Source organism: Chiloscyllium plagiosum, unplaced genomic scaffold, assembly GCF_037043375.1.
Source record: "Chiloscyllium plagiosum isolate Xiang-an unplaced genomic scaffold, Cpla_swu_hap1 HiC_scaffold_38, whole genome shotgun sequence".
Lineage (NCBI taxonomy): Eukaryota > Metazoa > Chordata > Chondrichthyes > Orectolobiformes > Hemiscylliidae > Chiloscyllium > Chiloscyllium plagiosum.
This window is the reverse complement of record NW_028270176.1, coordinates 12,831,260-12,845,414: the sequence shown is the minus strand read 5'-3', so window position 1 is coordinate 12,845,414 and position 14,155 is coordinate 12,831,260.

The following is a 14,155-nucleotide window of genomic DNA, read 5'->3' as shown; positions in this document are numbered from 1 at the left end:
AATAGATTACGTTCTATCACTTTTTTATCTATAAAATTCAGTTATGACACTTCGGAACTTGCTTACTCTGCATTTATTTCTCCTACTTTCTTATCTTACTGATGGACGAGTTCTTATTTGGTCCCATGTCCTGACGACTGCAATATAGTGAAGATTCTACTACTCGGTCCTTTGGACCTCAGGTCATTCAATCTCACTTCTGATTCGCTATTTTCTTCTCTTTAGAAATCTACTTTCCTTAAACACATTCATTTCAGATGTCAGTTTTCAACCATTTTTGTTCAAGGTAGATTGTCTGAATCATCTTAGCCGAATGGATTCGACCATCCCAATTAAGTATGAGAGGAATACTTCATATCTTCGTGGTTCCATGAGCTTACAGAGTACTGTTTTGTCAGAGTACTTCAAGTGTTATTATCTAATGGAACAGATTTCTTGAAAATTCACCATTTTGTCATGTGAGATGGAGATAGATAGAGAGCAAACCGTGCAACTGCTACTTTCTAGAGGTTTAATTGATTCCGTGCTGAAACAGCAACTGAAGTGAAAAGACGTAACTGTTAATTCAAATTGGATTCAACTGACGCAGTGTTAATTATGTGGCAATTTCATTTCTGCTAATTGACTCAGAGAGTGAAAGAAAAACCGGATAACTTGTTTCCCGTTATGGAAATGCCCATTGCAGTCACACGATGTGCGACTGACCATTTTAGTGACTAACTGGTTAACCATTTTCAACTTGATATAAAACAGTAATTGTTTTTAAATCTTTTGTATGCCGTCATCACTATGATAGGTCGGTTCTCTCCAGGTAGCTTATAAGTTCTAGAAGGGACAGGATAATATTCCAGGAGGTAAAATGATTTAAATAGTTCAGTTGAGCTTGACTTTCAGATAACTTCGGAGATTTCTTGCTAATTTCAGAGCTACCATTATAGAAAACATCTCAAGCGATCAACATGTTTCTAAATAGAACAAAAAAGGTTTACAAGATAATATAGAAGAGATTACATTTTTCCAGTACATAATATGTATGAATCTGCTGAATTTCGGATGATCGCTTTAATGTCATTAACTAAGCTGTGGTTTGCAACATAAAAATCGTTTATGCAGCAAATCTCTTCATCGTATTAATATTCTCGATTTGAAATGTGGTACTGAAAAGTAGAGGAAGAAATTTATTGCACTGCAATGTATTTGTTCCTGAAAACTTTAAAGGTGAATTGCTCTTTTTTTTGGTTATTTTGTTTTATGTCCCTTCCTTGTTAGAACAGCAGATTGTTTACTTTGAAAATATATCAGAGTAATGCTGTCAAGAAAAAAAGAATATACACAAAAGCATTTAACTTCATGTAGCCTTCAGACAACAAAATAGTGATACCTCAGAACACAGCCTGAAACTGCTTTCGATATTGTCCAAATACACTCTGTCCAAGACAATTTTAAACACTTTGCATTGTTTTTACCATGACTTTTTACATCAGTGTGCAAAAGATTGACCTTATGATTCCAGCCTAGGGCGACTGTCTGTGTGGAATTTGCACATTCCCCCCGTGTCTGCGTGGAATTCCTCCAGGGTGCTCCGGTTTCCTCCCACAGTCAATAGATGTGCAGGCGAGGGTGGGTTGGCCATGCTAAATTGCCCACAGTGTTCATGGATGTGTAGGTTAGGTGGATTAGTCAGGGGTAAATATCGAGTATATGTTAGGAGAATCGCTCTGGGTGGGTCACATTTCGGTGGGTCAGTGTGGACTTGTTAGACCAAATGAACTCTTTCCACACTGTAAGGATTCCATGATGCTATGACTCTATAGAGTGACTATTCAAGACATTATGTTGCACAAAGTCAATTGAAGGATGGCTCTCCTGCAACAATCAATATATCACGTGGATAGAAGGCACTTGGGGAAAAGGAAAATAAGGCTTACAAATTATTCGTTGAAAAGAGATGGAGTTTCACAGTGGTGTAAACAGTACAAAAACATAGGAAACATAATAGATTTCCCATTACACTTGATGAAAGTTCCACACATTACTCGGAAGGTGGGTTCCGCCAGTTCATTTTACATTTGAAGTGCCTTAAGTCAATGCTCTGAAAATGAGTTGCATAGAACTGATACGGGGAATCCAGTAAACCTGACACTGGTAGCATGAATGAAGTCATAAATGTGTTAGCCGGTGTGGAGCTTATATTTTGGAAAAGGACATCTAAACTGCATGCACTCTGTTATGGAAAGCCATTGAATAAACAATCCGATTTATATTTACATTCAGTGGCTTCAGTGTTCTGAGAATTAATGATGGGCTGCAAAAATAAGTGGCCTTTTAAGAATTATCATCGGAAAACAAAAAAAGTGCTTCATTTTAAACAATATTCATAATTTCGAATCAATAGGCTGCTGTCAAATAGTATTATTAAATAAAGTTAAGTACTTTTGTGTCTTTGTCACTCTACTGAGCCTGAAACATGGGCATTAATATGTTTTGGAGCTAAATAAAGCAAATGAGATTTTTTTCGCTGATGAAGGATGAATTATTGGCCAAACTGTAATGGAGAAAACTCCCTGTCCTTCGAAACATAATGGCCTGTTATTCTTTACATATGCATGAAGTGTGAAACATGTCTCAACTTAATGTTTACTGCAACGTACTCGGCTAAATAGTACTTTGGTTTCTGTATTTATTTTAGGTTGAGTCCTCCAACATGGAAGCAAAAACATATCACATTCAAAGACATTCTTCAGATAATTTCAATTGACATACCATCATTTTTAGTGATATCTTCTGTAAAATAAAACAGATCATTTTCCTTTGAAATTCATCAGAAGTAGTATCTAGAGGGTCTCTAAAGTAAAAAGGTAGCTAGGTTTCGGCTACTTGGTTTTTTTTATTGTGCACAAGACATTTGAAAATGTGTTAGTAAAGCATCAGTTTAAAATCGTTCGGGAAATGCTCTCATCAGTACTTCTTTCCCTCACATTTTGTCTTCAATTTCGAACAGCTAATTGTTGCTTAGAACCAGATATTTACATAACTTCGTCTTAACTAAATCCATGTCACACATACTGCTCTCTTTCTTATTACACCCACTATTTTTCTTTGGAAGAAGTAGATATACAGTGCTCCTTTGACGATCACTTTATACCTATGCCTGACTGAAACATCGAAGTACTTTATTCCAACCATGTACTCGCTTTCTTAGTTTGCAACACTAAGTTATTTCCCACATTACCATTTTATACAGGTATGAGATTAATCCTGCTCACTTTCCCGCTGGTATTTCCGATGTTCTATTCGTTCCATCATCCATGTCAGCAGTCTCTGGATTTTCCAATGATTCCTCTTTGTACATAGCATGAAAACAGGACTGCGTGCATTAATCCAAATATGTCTAGACAAAATTCTATGTTCATTTAACTGAGCTCTCTTTTTAGCGCTTTACCAGTCAAAATACCAATGCATAAACAAAACACTTTTTGCCAATGGACTCTGAAATAGGTTTGAACCTTTGTTGAATTTTGTAAAGAAAGTTAATTTTTTAGACCAATATATCGTTCATAACTGTGATTCGCTGATTAAATGCACATCAAATAATGTGCCTGGGCAGTATCAATATTGCTTATTATCACAGACATTGTGCCGAGAGCACAAGACAGGCAGAATGTTATTTATTGCAGTTCAATATTAAATGTTTTGTATATGATACCAACGTTGCAACATGCGAGAGCCGGAGCCTGCTCGTGCTGATTGCAGTTTTAGTCTCGTCTCACTTTCGTTTCACATGTGAAGTAAGCACGTTTTCGTGTTCTTCTTTTTATTGGGACTTAAGAATACAATACCCATTAATAGCCAAGCCGAACACTGATTGTTTACCATTTCAAAATGATAGGTTGTTGACAGTATAACGAAATCTTTAAATTATATTTTTCATTTTGAACTGCATCTAAAGTGATCACCCATCACATTAGTGTCGCAAACAGTAACAAATACTTTTCAAAGAACAGAAAGATGATATCAGCAAGCAGCTAATTCAGTGACCAAGAAAAGAGAACATTTGTGTCTATTCAGTGATTGCAATTCAACGATACCAGGGATTTCAGAAAAGCCTTACTCGAGAATAAAATGAACACCTGGCTATTCCTATACTCATACAGTGGTAGAGAAGAACGAAGAAGCATGAAAAATCAGGTTGAAGTATGAGTCTGAATGACAACTATATGGGAGGTTATCCATATGTACTGTGTAGTTACACTTCAGTGAGCCCAAACCAGAGCCAATAGCAGTAAGATCTGAGAACTTATCAAGTGTGAGAGGTCACAAGATAACGAAAGAGAGACGTTGGAGGCCTCCACTTCTAAAGGACATTCCAGTTCTGAGTAATGGTCCTTTGAAATCCATATCTTCCTTATGACTTCAACATCGCAGTTCCAAATACTTATCCATGCTCTAAGTTCATCACTCTTATTCCGGGGGTTAGGGGGAGAGGTGTGTATGGGCGTGTAATGTAGGAACAATCTCAGCATAAGTTTACGATTTTCCCTGAATGTTAATAGTTTAGAGAATGCGTCACAGCTGCAGAAAGGGAGGCTGTCGAAGACAGTTTGTCTACTGAGAGAGTATGGGTGGAAGTCAGTGACAGGAATGCAGCAATCAGTTTATTGATTGTTTTCTAAATACCCTCCAATAGCAGCAGAGAGATGGAAGAACAGATTGGAGAACAGATCTTGGAAAGGTGCAGATGTAGCAGAATTGTTGTTATAGGTAACTTCAACTTCCCCAATATTGATTGGAACTTGCTTCGTCCAGATGGTCTGGATGAAGCCGATTTTGTCAGATGTGTTCAGGAAGGATTCCTAATTCAACTTGTAGATAGGCCGACTTGGGGGGAGGACATATTAAATTTGATGCGAGGCAACCAGCCAGGTCAGGTGTCAGATTTCTTAGTGGGAGAGCATTCTAGTGACAGGGTCCATAACTGCCTCACTTTTATCATAGCCATGGAGAGGGATAGGAGCAGACAGTACGGGAAAGTATTTGTGGGAGGGCACATGAAACTGCTATTAGACAGGAGTTGTGGAGTGTAAATTGGGGACAATATTTCTACGGACAATGCACAACGGAAATCTGGAGGTTGTTTAAGGAGCACTTGTTGTGAGTGTTGGATAACTTTGTCCCACTGAGACAGGCAAAAAAATGTTAAGGTGAAGAAGCCTTGGATGACAAGAGAAGACGAGTTTATCGTCAAAACAAAAAAGGAAACTTACTTAAAATTGAGGAGGCAAGGATCTGGTACAGCTTTGGAGGATTACACGGTAGCTAGGAATAACTCAAAAATGGACTGAAGCGAGCTAGGAAGGGGCACGAACAAGCCTTGGTGTGAAGGATTAGGGAAAACCCAAAGGCGTTCTACATTTAAGTGAGGTGTAAGAGAATGATCAGAGAGAAGGTAGGATCGATCAGGCATAGTAGAGGGAATTTGTGACTATAGTCTGAAGAGATAGCACAGGCCGCAAATGAGTTTTTTTTTTGTCTTCACTATTCACTAAAGAATGGGACCTTGTTGATATTGAGAACACCATGGAAAAGGATATAACGCGTGAACAGATTGATATTAAGGAAGTGGATGTGGTGGAAATTCTAGGAAGCATCAAGAAAGATAAATCCCCAGGACCAGACGAGATATATTCAAGGTTACTACGAAAAGCAAGAAATTAGATTGCTTTGCCTCGGGTGATGAACTTTGCATCCTCACTCTCCATGGGAATGGTACCGGATGATTGGAGGGAGTCAAATGTTGGTTTCTCTGTTCAGAAAGTGTGTAGAGAAATCCGTGGATATTCCAGACCAGTCAGTCTTATGTCTGTTGCAAGCAAGGTATTGGAAAGGATTCAGAGAGATAGGGTTTATGACTATTTGGAAAAACATCATTTGATTAAAGATAGTCAGTGTGGCTTTGTGAGGGCAGTTCATGCCTCACAAGTCTTATAGAGTTCTTTTAGGATGTGACGAGACAAGGTGATGAAGGTCGAGCAGTGAATGTGGTGTATATAGATTTCAGTAAGGCATTTGATACCGTTCCCCATAGTCGGCTCATTCAGCATGTTAGGAGGAATGGGATACAGGGAAATTTGACTGTCTAAATACAGAATTAGCTGGCTGAAAGAAGACAGTGAGTGATAGTATATGGAAAGTATTCCACCTGGAGTTCAGTGACTAATGGTGTCCAGTAGGTATGTATTCTTGATCCTATGCTCTTTGTAGTTCTTACAAATGATTATAAGTGACTCGGATTAGGAAGTAGAAGAATAAGTTTGCCGATGATACAAAGGTCAGTTGTAGATAGTGTCGAGGGCTGTTGCAGGCTACAACAAGACATTGGCAAGATGGAGAGCTGGACTGAGAAGAGACATAAGATTTAAACCTGGATAAATTGGAAGTGATTCATTTTGGAAGGTCGAACTTGAAGGCTCATTACAGAGTTAACACAGGATTCCTGGCAGTGTGGAGTAAAAGCGGGATATCGTGGTCCACCTAAATAGATCCCTCAAAGTTGCCAGCCAAGATCATAGGGTTGTTCAGAAGGCATGTGGTGTTTTGACATTTATTAATGGGGGACTGAGTGTAAGAGCCGCGAGGTTAAGCTGCAACTCTATAAAACCCTGGTTAGACTACACTCGGAATATTGTGTTCAGTTCAACTCCTTCTCCAAACAGGTAGTGTTAGGTAAGGGGTACATGTAGGGGTATGGGTGGGTTGCGCTTTGGCGGGGCGGTGTGGACTTATTGGGCCGAAGGGTCTGTTTCCACATTGTAAGTAATCTAATCTAATCTAATCTAATCAAACTCAGAGTTGTCTTACTAGCAGCCTACATTTGTTGGTCTTTGGCAGTTCTCCCCAAACTGTTCAATTTTGCCCGGTCTTACACCCCAAAGTATCGGATCATTTCATTGGTCTTAATATTGTCATAATATCAAATTCAAACTTGATTGAATTTTGGTATCTTGGGATATAATTTAAACTTGATTGGTCGAATTTGAATTATTTTTTGTCTCATAGCAACCCAGAAAGTGCTTGCTGTTGTGACCAATGTTACATTGTTACCCTGTTCCTAACTCTGCACCTGTCTAAGTCATTGCTAGCTTTTAACTCTCTTACAGTACCCCTTATACCGTCATGACAAAAGTCACAGGTATATTTCCTAAGATAACGTGTCCAAAACGGCACATAATACCTCTCTTTACAGCATATAATATGCATTCTTCGTGTTCATTTTGGCAGAGCTTCAGTGTGCAATGACTCATTAATAAGGATACCCGAGCCACTTTGAAACTTAACACTTCTAAGCTTCAGTGACAATTACCTCCTGACAGTGATTCAGTGTTCCTACATCATATAATCATATATGATCCTTACTATTATCTACACTATATTCTCTCCGCCAAATGTTTGTTTATTTCAGAAACTACACAAATTCATTGAATCGGTTTGAAATCACCGATTTCAAATATGTCAAAACACATATTTTCACCGGTGGACTAACATCAGAAAATTGAATATATTACTATCAATTCTCAAGCCCAAAGCATTGACATAGGTTGTGAATGCATCTGCACCAAGATGTGATGCTTGCTGTTCGACCCTAGTCAGAATGTTGCAAACTGAAACGTAAATGTACATTCGTACTCGTTGTTTTCTGTGTTCTGTATCACAACAGCCAAAAAAACTAATGCCTAATGGCTCAATAATTGCACACAATGTTGTTTCTGTTGGTTACACATACATTAGATGCTAAATCTAATATGGCTTTGCTTCAAAATGCTTCTTGCTTGTTATGATATTTCTCAATTTTAAGGGGGTAGTAATTCACAGGATAATGAATGTAACAAAGTAGGCATACAGTTTATAGCGTTGAGAAACAGATGAAAGGAAAAGTGTCAAAACAAAACAAATATTGAGCTGGTGTTTATGATGGCCTGGAGACATTTTCAGACTTCTCACATCAAATATTATTATTGCAACTGTTCATTTTATTCTTCCACAAAGCTTTCCTAATCTCCCACTAGATGCATTTGTGTTACTTATTTAAATATGTTGGAGCGAGGACAATGTCCTCATATATCTCTGCATAATATCTAATTACGAACTTCCAACATATTGACATCCACTAGTTATGCCCTAACAACAATTGGAATCATTATCTCTGTGTTCCATTGATACAAACGTGTCGTAAATTTAAAAAATTGTATCATGCCATCCCACATTCCTCTCTTATTTTAAGACATACTTCAAGAATCTAAGGGTTTTTATACCAGTAACACATGGTGCAGTCGAATCATGTAGATACAATTTAAAAAAATGTATTGCACGTGCAGTGTGAATCATGTGAGGGCGAATGAACCTTCGCCATTGTATGGTCCTGCCCTTTGAAATACACATCACTCTTTAAAAGTGCGATAGGTTGAAGAAGCAGAACAATTCCTTCTCACCTAAACCATTCAATAATTTTTTGCAATCATTCAGCTCTGTCAAGAAAGAACAACAAATCAAAAATGTTTTGAAAATTTCAAATGTGAATGCCAAACCATTAAAATCTTCAAATACACCACGTAGCAAATTTAAACTTATTACATATTAAGCAACCATTTGTTTTTGAATTGAAGGTTACGTTTGTTGCAGATTCAGCAGCCAAATTTTGCAGATGAGAATCTCTGTAATTATTCCATCTCGGCTTTTGCAATTGCGCAAACCTGTTTTTTTTAATTTCTTACAATTTGAAAGGGAAAGGTTTCAGGTTTTTTTAATTGCTGCACTGTTAATCCAGAGAAACAGGCAAGATCCTGGGGACCCAGGTTCGAATTCCGTCGTGACAGATAACGGAATTTGAATTAAATAAATACCTTGAGGTAAGAGTCTAACGCTGAACATGAATTCATTGTCGAATATCTGGAAAAATGCACTTATGTCATTTAAGGGAGGAAACGTCCATCCAGGCATGGTCTGGCCTACATGTGAATCCAGATCCACAGAAATGTGATTGATTCTCAAATGTCCTCCAGGCAATTCGGGATGAGCAATAAATGCTAGCCGAGCCAATGACACTTTTTTTTTATTCTTTGACGAGTTAAGAGTCAACCACATTGATGTGAGTCTGGAGTAATAGGTAGACCAGACCTGGCTAGGATGACAGACTCCTTCCTTCCTTGAAGGACATTAGTGAACCAGACCTTTCCCCCCTACAATCTGCAATGGATTCATGATCATCACCATACTCTTAATTCCAGATATCCAATGAACTCAAACTGCACCATTTAATATGGCGAGCTTTGACCTGGATCTCCCATAAACGGTCAGCAATAATACCATGAGGGCATCGCTTCTCCTCAACGTGTGCTTCTTTCAGTATAGATGCTGCCTGATAATTTTTTTTCCCAATGGATAGATATTGAATGGTGAAATTTACCGTGCAAGACTGAAAATGTTCGTAGAAAAATAAATTAAAGATAACCATTGCATGCGTTTATGAACAGATTAATTAATGTGTTCGAGCAGTTCGCATGAGAGTATATATTATTACCATACTTGAACAGATGTAGGGACATTTGTTAGCTTTTTAAAAAATTATTATTTGTGTTAAACTTTTTTGAAGTGGCCGAATCCAACAAGTATTGGTAGGTGTTTAGTTTGAAACAAAGACAACAGTTTTGAAGTGTACTATTTAGGACATATTGTTGCATATGATGCTAAAACCATTGTTACGTGAATATAGTGTGGTTAGAAAAAATCAGAGCAGGTTAATATTTCAAGTGCTTGTTTGGACAACAGAAGCAATTGAATTGAATTTGAAGGTATCTTTGAATGCATTACCTGAGCAGAATAGAACTAGCTAAGGGTCAATCTGAAGAAACCAGATCTGTGAGATAATGAACTTGGGGAAGCCTGGCAACACATTTAATATAGGTTAAAAGGAGGGCATTAAGAAGTGTGAAGGAAGAAGGGCACTATAGCTGTCAATATCTAGAAATCTCTGACAGTCGCTGTGTGGACAGTTAAGGTGGTCAAGAATGCATTTGTGTGTACACGTGATTTAATTAGCAGAGCTATTAAGTAAGAGATCTCGGATAATAATACAGTCGTAATTGTCAACAAAACTAGGCTGTGAAAGCTGTAGCTGAAGTACTGCCGGTGTTCTCTATATTACAATATTTAAGAAATGTGCGAGGATGAGAAATGTTTCAAAGTCCAAATTTGTAGATGTTGAACATACTCGGGCACATCAGTTAGAAAGAAAGATTGGAAAGGATTTTTTTTGTCAGAACACAGAAGGCTGTGAGTTGACATAATTGATCTGTTCAATTTTGCTGATGTAGGGAAACCTCACAGAGGGCAAGAATATGCCTGTGCTCTTATATATTGGTTTCATAAATAACAGGCCTGTATTTTAGCTACATTATACCAGGTTTACAAATATTCTGGGATTTGTGCGTGTGTGTGTGTATTTTTCATCAAGGTTCTAGCCCAGTGGAACAACAGGAGTTCAAGGAGGAACTTAGGAATTAGAAGTGGGAGTGGGCAATTCATCCATTCAACCCCACTCCGCCATTTTACATTATCATGGTTAAACTTATCTTGGTGTTAGGTCCACTATATAACCTGCTCCCCATAGCCCTTTGTCCCACTTTTCATCAGTAACATGTGTATTTCTTTCCATTGATTGATTCTTTCTCCACTGCACTTAGGGGCGGTGATTTCCACAGATTCACAATCCTCTAAGACAAATCATTTCTCCTCATCTCAGTTTTGAACCTACCTTCGCTCAATCCATATCTATGACCTCTTCTCTTTCTGACAAAGGGGCGCATCTGTTCAGCATTGTTATCAATATTGTTTAGCATTTCATATACCTCAATCAGATCCTCCCCCCCCCCCCCCCTCATTTTATGTGAGTACCAGACCAAGCTATGCAAATGCTCCTCTAATGGCAAAACTCCTGCTCCAGTGCCACGACATTCTTGCTCATGTAAGGAGATCAAAACTGGAGACAATGCTCCAGGTATTGTCTCACTAATGCTTTATATAATTGCAACAGCACTTCATTTTTATTATAATTCAGTTCTTTTGCGATAAACGCCAGGACCCAATTTGTCTTTCTTCTTATATGCCGCACCTCCACACCCATTTTCCGAGATTCATGTACATAGATGCAGAGATCCCTCTGCACTCATGGGCTTTGAATCTGTTTCCAGCTTAATAGTAATTTTCATTTGCTTTGGCCAAAATGGACAACTGTGTACTTATGTGCACTAATATCTATCTGCCTGATTCTGGCCCTATCACCGAGCCTATCAATGCCCATCTATAAACGCTGTTTCTTCAACACTGACTGCTTTCCTACCTATTATAGTATCACCCATGAATCTGCTCTGTTACACTCTGCCTTTGCTTGCAGATCATTTATGTAGACTGAATTGCTTACAGAGGTTGTGAATAGATGACATCCGAGAAGTGAACCTTTGAGGAATTGCTACAGTTCACGAAGCAAAGAATGACCCATTTATCCCGACTCTCACTTTCTGTCAGTCAGCCAATCCGCTATTCAAGTCAATACTCTTTAACCCATTGGGAACTAAATTTTAGATCAATTTGTCAAATGCTTTGCAAGTTGGATCCTCAAATAACTCCAACAAATTTATCAAGCACGACTTGCCATTCATGAAACCATGTTGACACTAGTGAATTGAAACATCAATTCAATTTAACAAGATACTTGGAATGTCAATTGCCATAAGTTGCACGATTAAGAATCAAAAGCTGACAAGTGATACTTGGTCAGATATTTTGTTGGTACAGACACAGCAGGCCAAAAGGCCTCTTTCTGTACTTTGAATAATTCGGATTATTTAATTTTGTAGAGCTATAAATTGTGATGAGAATACAATAGACCAGCTTTATGCTACTACAAATTGTGTCTACAAAAGCAAAAGAAGGCTTCACTTCCATTTGTTCATGCAAATCCGTGTTGACTGTCTTTGATTATTTGGAGTCTTTTTCAAAGGACACTGTTTCCATGCGTTTTCACTGGCCTACTCTGAACAAATCATGCAAGATGTGCTCCTAAGCACGGCAGTTCCATCATCTCTACAGTCATCAACAGTTATTCATTTCCCTGCATGACTACGTGTACCCATGAGCTAACAGAGGAGAAGGCAAGCAGAAGGCAAGGTGGGTGGCACGGTGGCACAGTGGTTAGCACTGCTGCCTCACAGCGCCTGAGACCCGGGTTCAATTCCCGCCTCAGGTGACTGATTGTGTGGAGTTTGCACATTCTCCCCGTGTCTGCGTGGGGATGCTCCGGTTTCCTCCCACAGTCCAAAAATGTGCAGGTTAGGTGAATTGGCTATGCTAAATTGCCTGTAGTGTTAGGTGCAGGGGTAAATGTAGGGAATGGGTCTGGGTGGGTGCGCTTCGGCGGGTCGGTGTGGACTTGTTGGGCCGAAGGGCCTGTTTCCACACTGTAAAGTAATCTAATATTTAAGGAAACACTTCTTTGCACGAAGAACAACATCAAATCATACTTGCTTGCAGTCTACTAATCTCTTAGTGAGTTACCATTCTCTTTTGATTTCAGTTTTTCTTCTAGAATGGAGAAAACCACATATTTTATTAGGATGCTGGATGAAGTGGATTCAATAAGACAGTATAGATATTGTAGGTTACACATTAGAAGTTATAACAATAATAATTATAACAATACTGATAATAATAATAATAATAATAATAATAATAATAATTCTCTCATCCATTACCAGGATGTGTTGTTTCTCCAAATAAAATCATTTAATTATTTGTACTAAATATAGAGGTTTTATAAATTCTTGGACTGCATGGATATGGTAAGTAGTCTAGGTCTTTTCAGTGCAGTGTGGAGTCCAGAAATAGAGGGCATAAGTTAAGGTTGAGAGGGGAGAAACTTAAAAGGGACCTAAGGAGCAACTTCATCACATAGAGATGCTTGCGTGTTTGAAATGAGCTGCCAAAGACAGTAATAAGGCTGGCATAATGACAACATTTAAAAGGTTGATGGATGGGCATATGAATAAGAAGAGTTTAGAGATATGTGAGCCAAGTGCTGGCAAATCGAATTAGATTAGCTTAGTATACCTGACCAGCATGGACGAATTCGACCAACGTGTCTAATTCCATACTGTACATCTCTATGACTATGTTTGGAAAAAAAAAGACACGAAGATGCAAGAGCAGAATTAGGCCATCGAGTCAGCTCCGCTATTCCATTGCACCTTTGTCAACTTTGCATTTGTTTTCCAATCATTAACTAAGCTTGAGTACTGAACTTTAGAGGATTCTGAACCAGTTCTACCAGTAAATCCCTTTGTGATTCAGATTTCCGAAGCCATTCCCCATTTGAAAATAGATTACATCCTTATTCTTCCCATGAAAATTAATAAGCTCACATTTGCCCACAATATATTCCTTCTGCCACTTATTTTAACACTCCTGCCCACATTCACGCTTCCTCAAAACTAGCTGTCCCTCCACCTGACTTGGTATCATTTGCAAACTTAGCAACAAAGCCTTAAATTCTTTAACCTAAATCATACACCTATGACGTGAATACTCGTAGTTCCAAGGTGATCCCTGCAGAACTCCACGAGTCACCAGCTGTCTTCCTGAAAAAGACCTTTTTAACTCTGTTTTGCATTATGACAGTCAGCTAATCTTGTATCCATGCCAGTATATTTCTCAAAAATATGAAATCTTATCTTGTTGAGCACTGTCCAAGTAAGAACTTCTCAAAGACCTTCTGGAAATCCAAATTTATCACGTCCCTCACTGTCTATCCTTTTTCTAACTTGTTCATTATCTCAAAAAAATTCCAACAGATTGTCAGGTATGAGCTGTCCTTGACAAGACCATGCTGACTCTATCCTCTCTTAGTTGTACTTCGTAGTACTCAAGCAATCTCATCCTTGATATGTAACTGCAAAATCTTGTTAACTACCAAGTTCAGCCTACAGTTTCCTGCCTCCTACTTTCCTCATTTCTGAAACAGGACGTTTAAGTTGGTCATATTTTCAGTCCTCTGGAACCCTCACTGACATTTCATTTCTCTCATTGCTACTTCTCCAATCTCATTTAC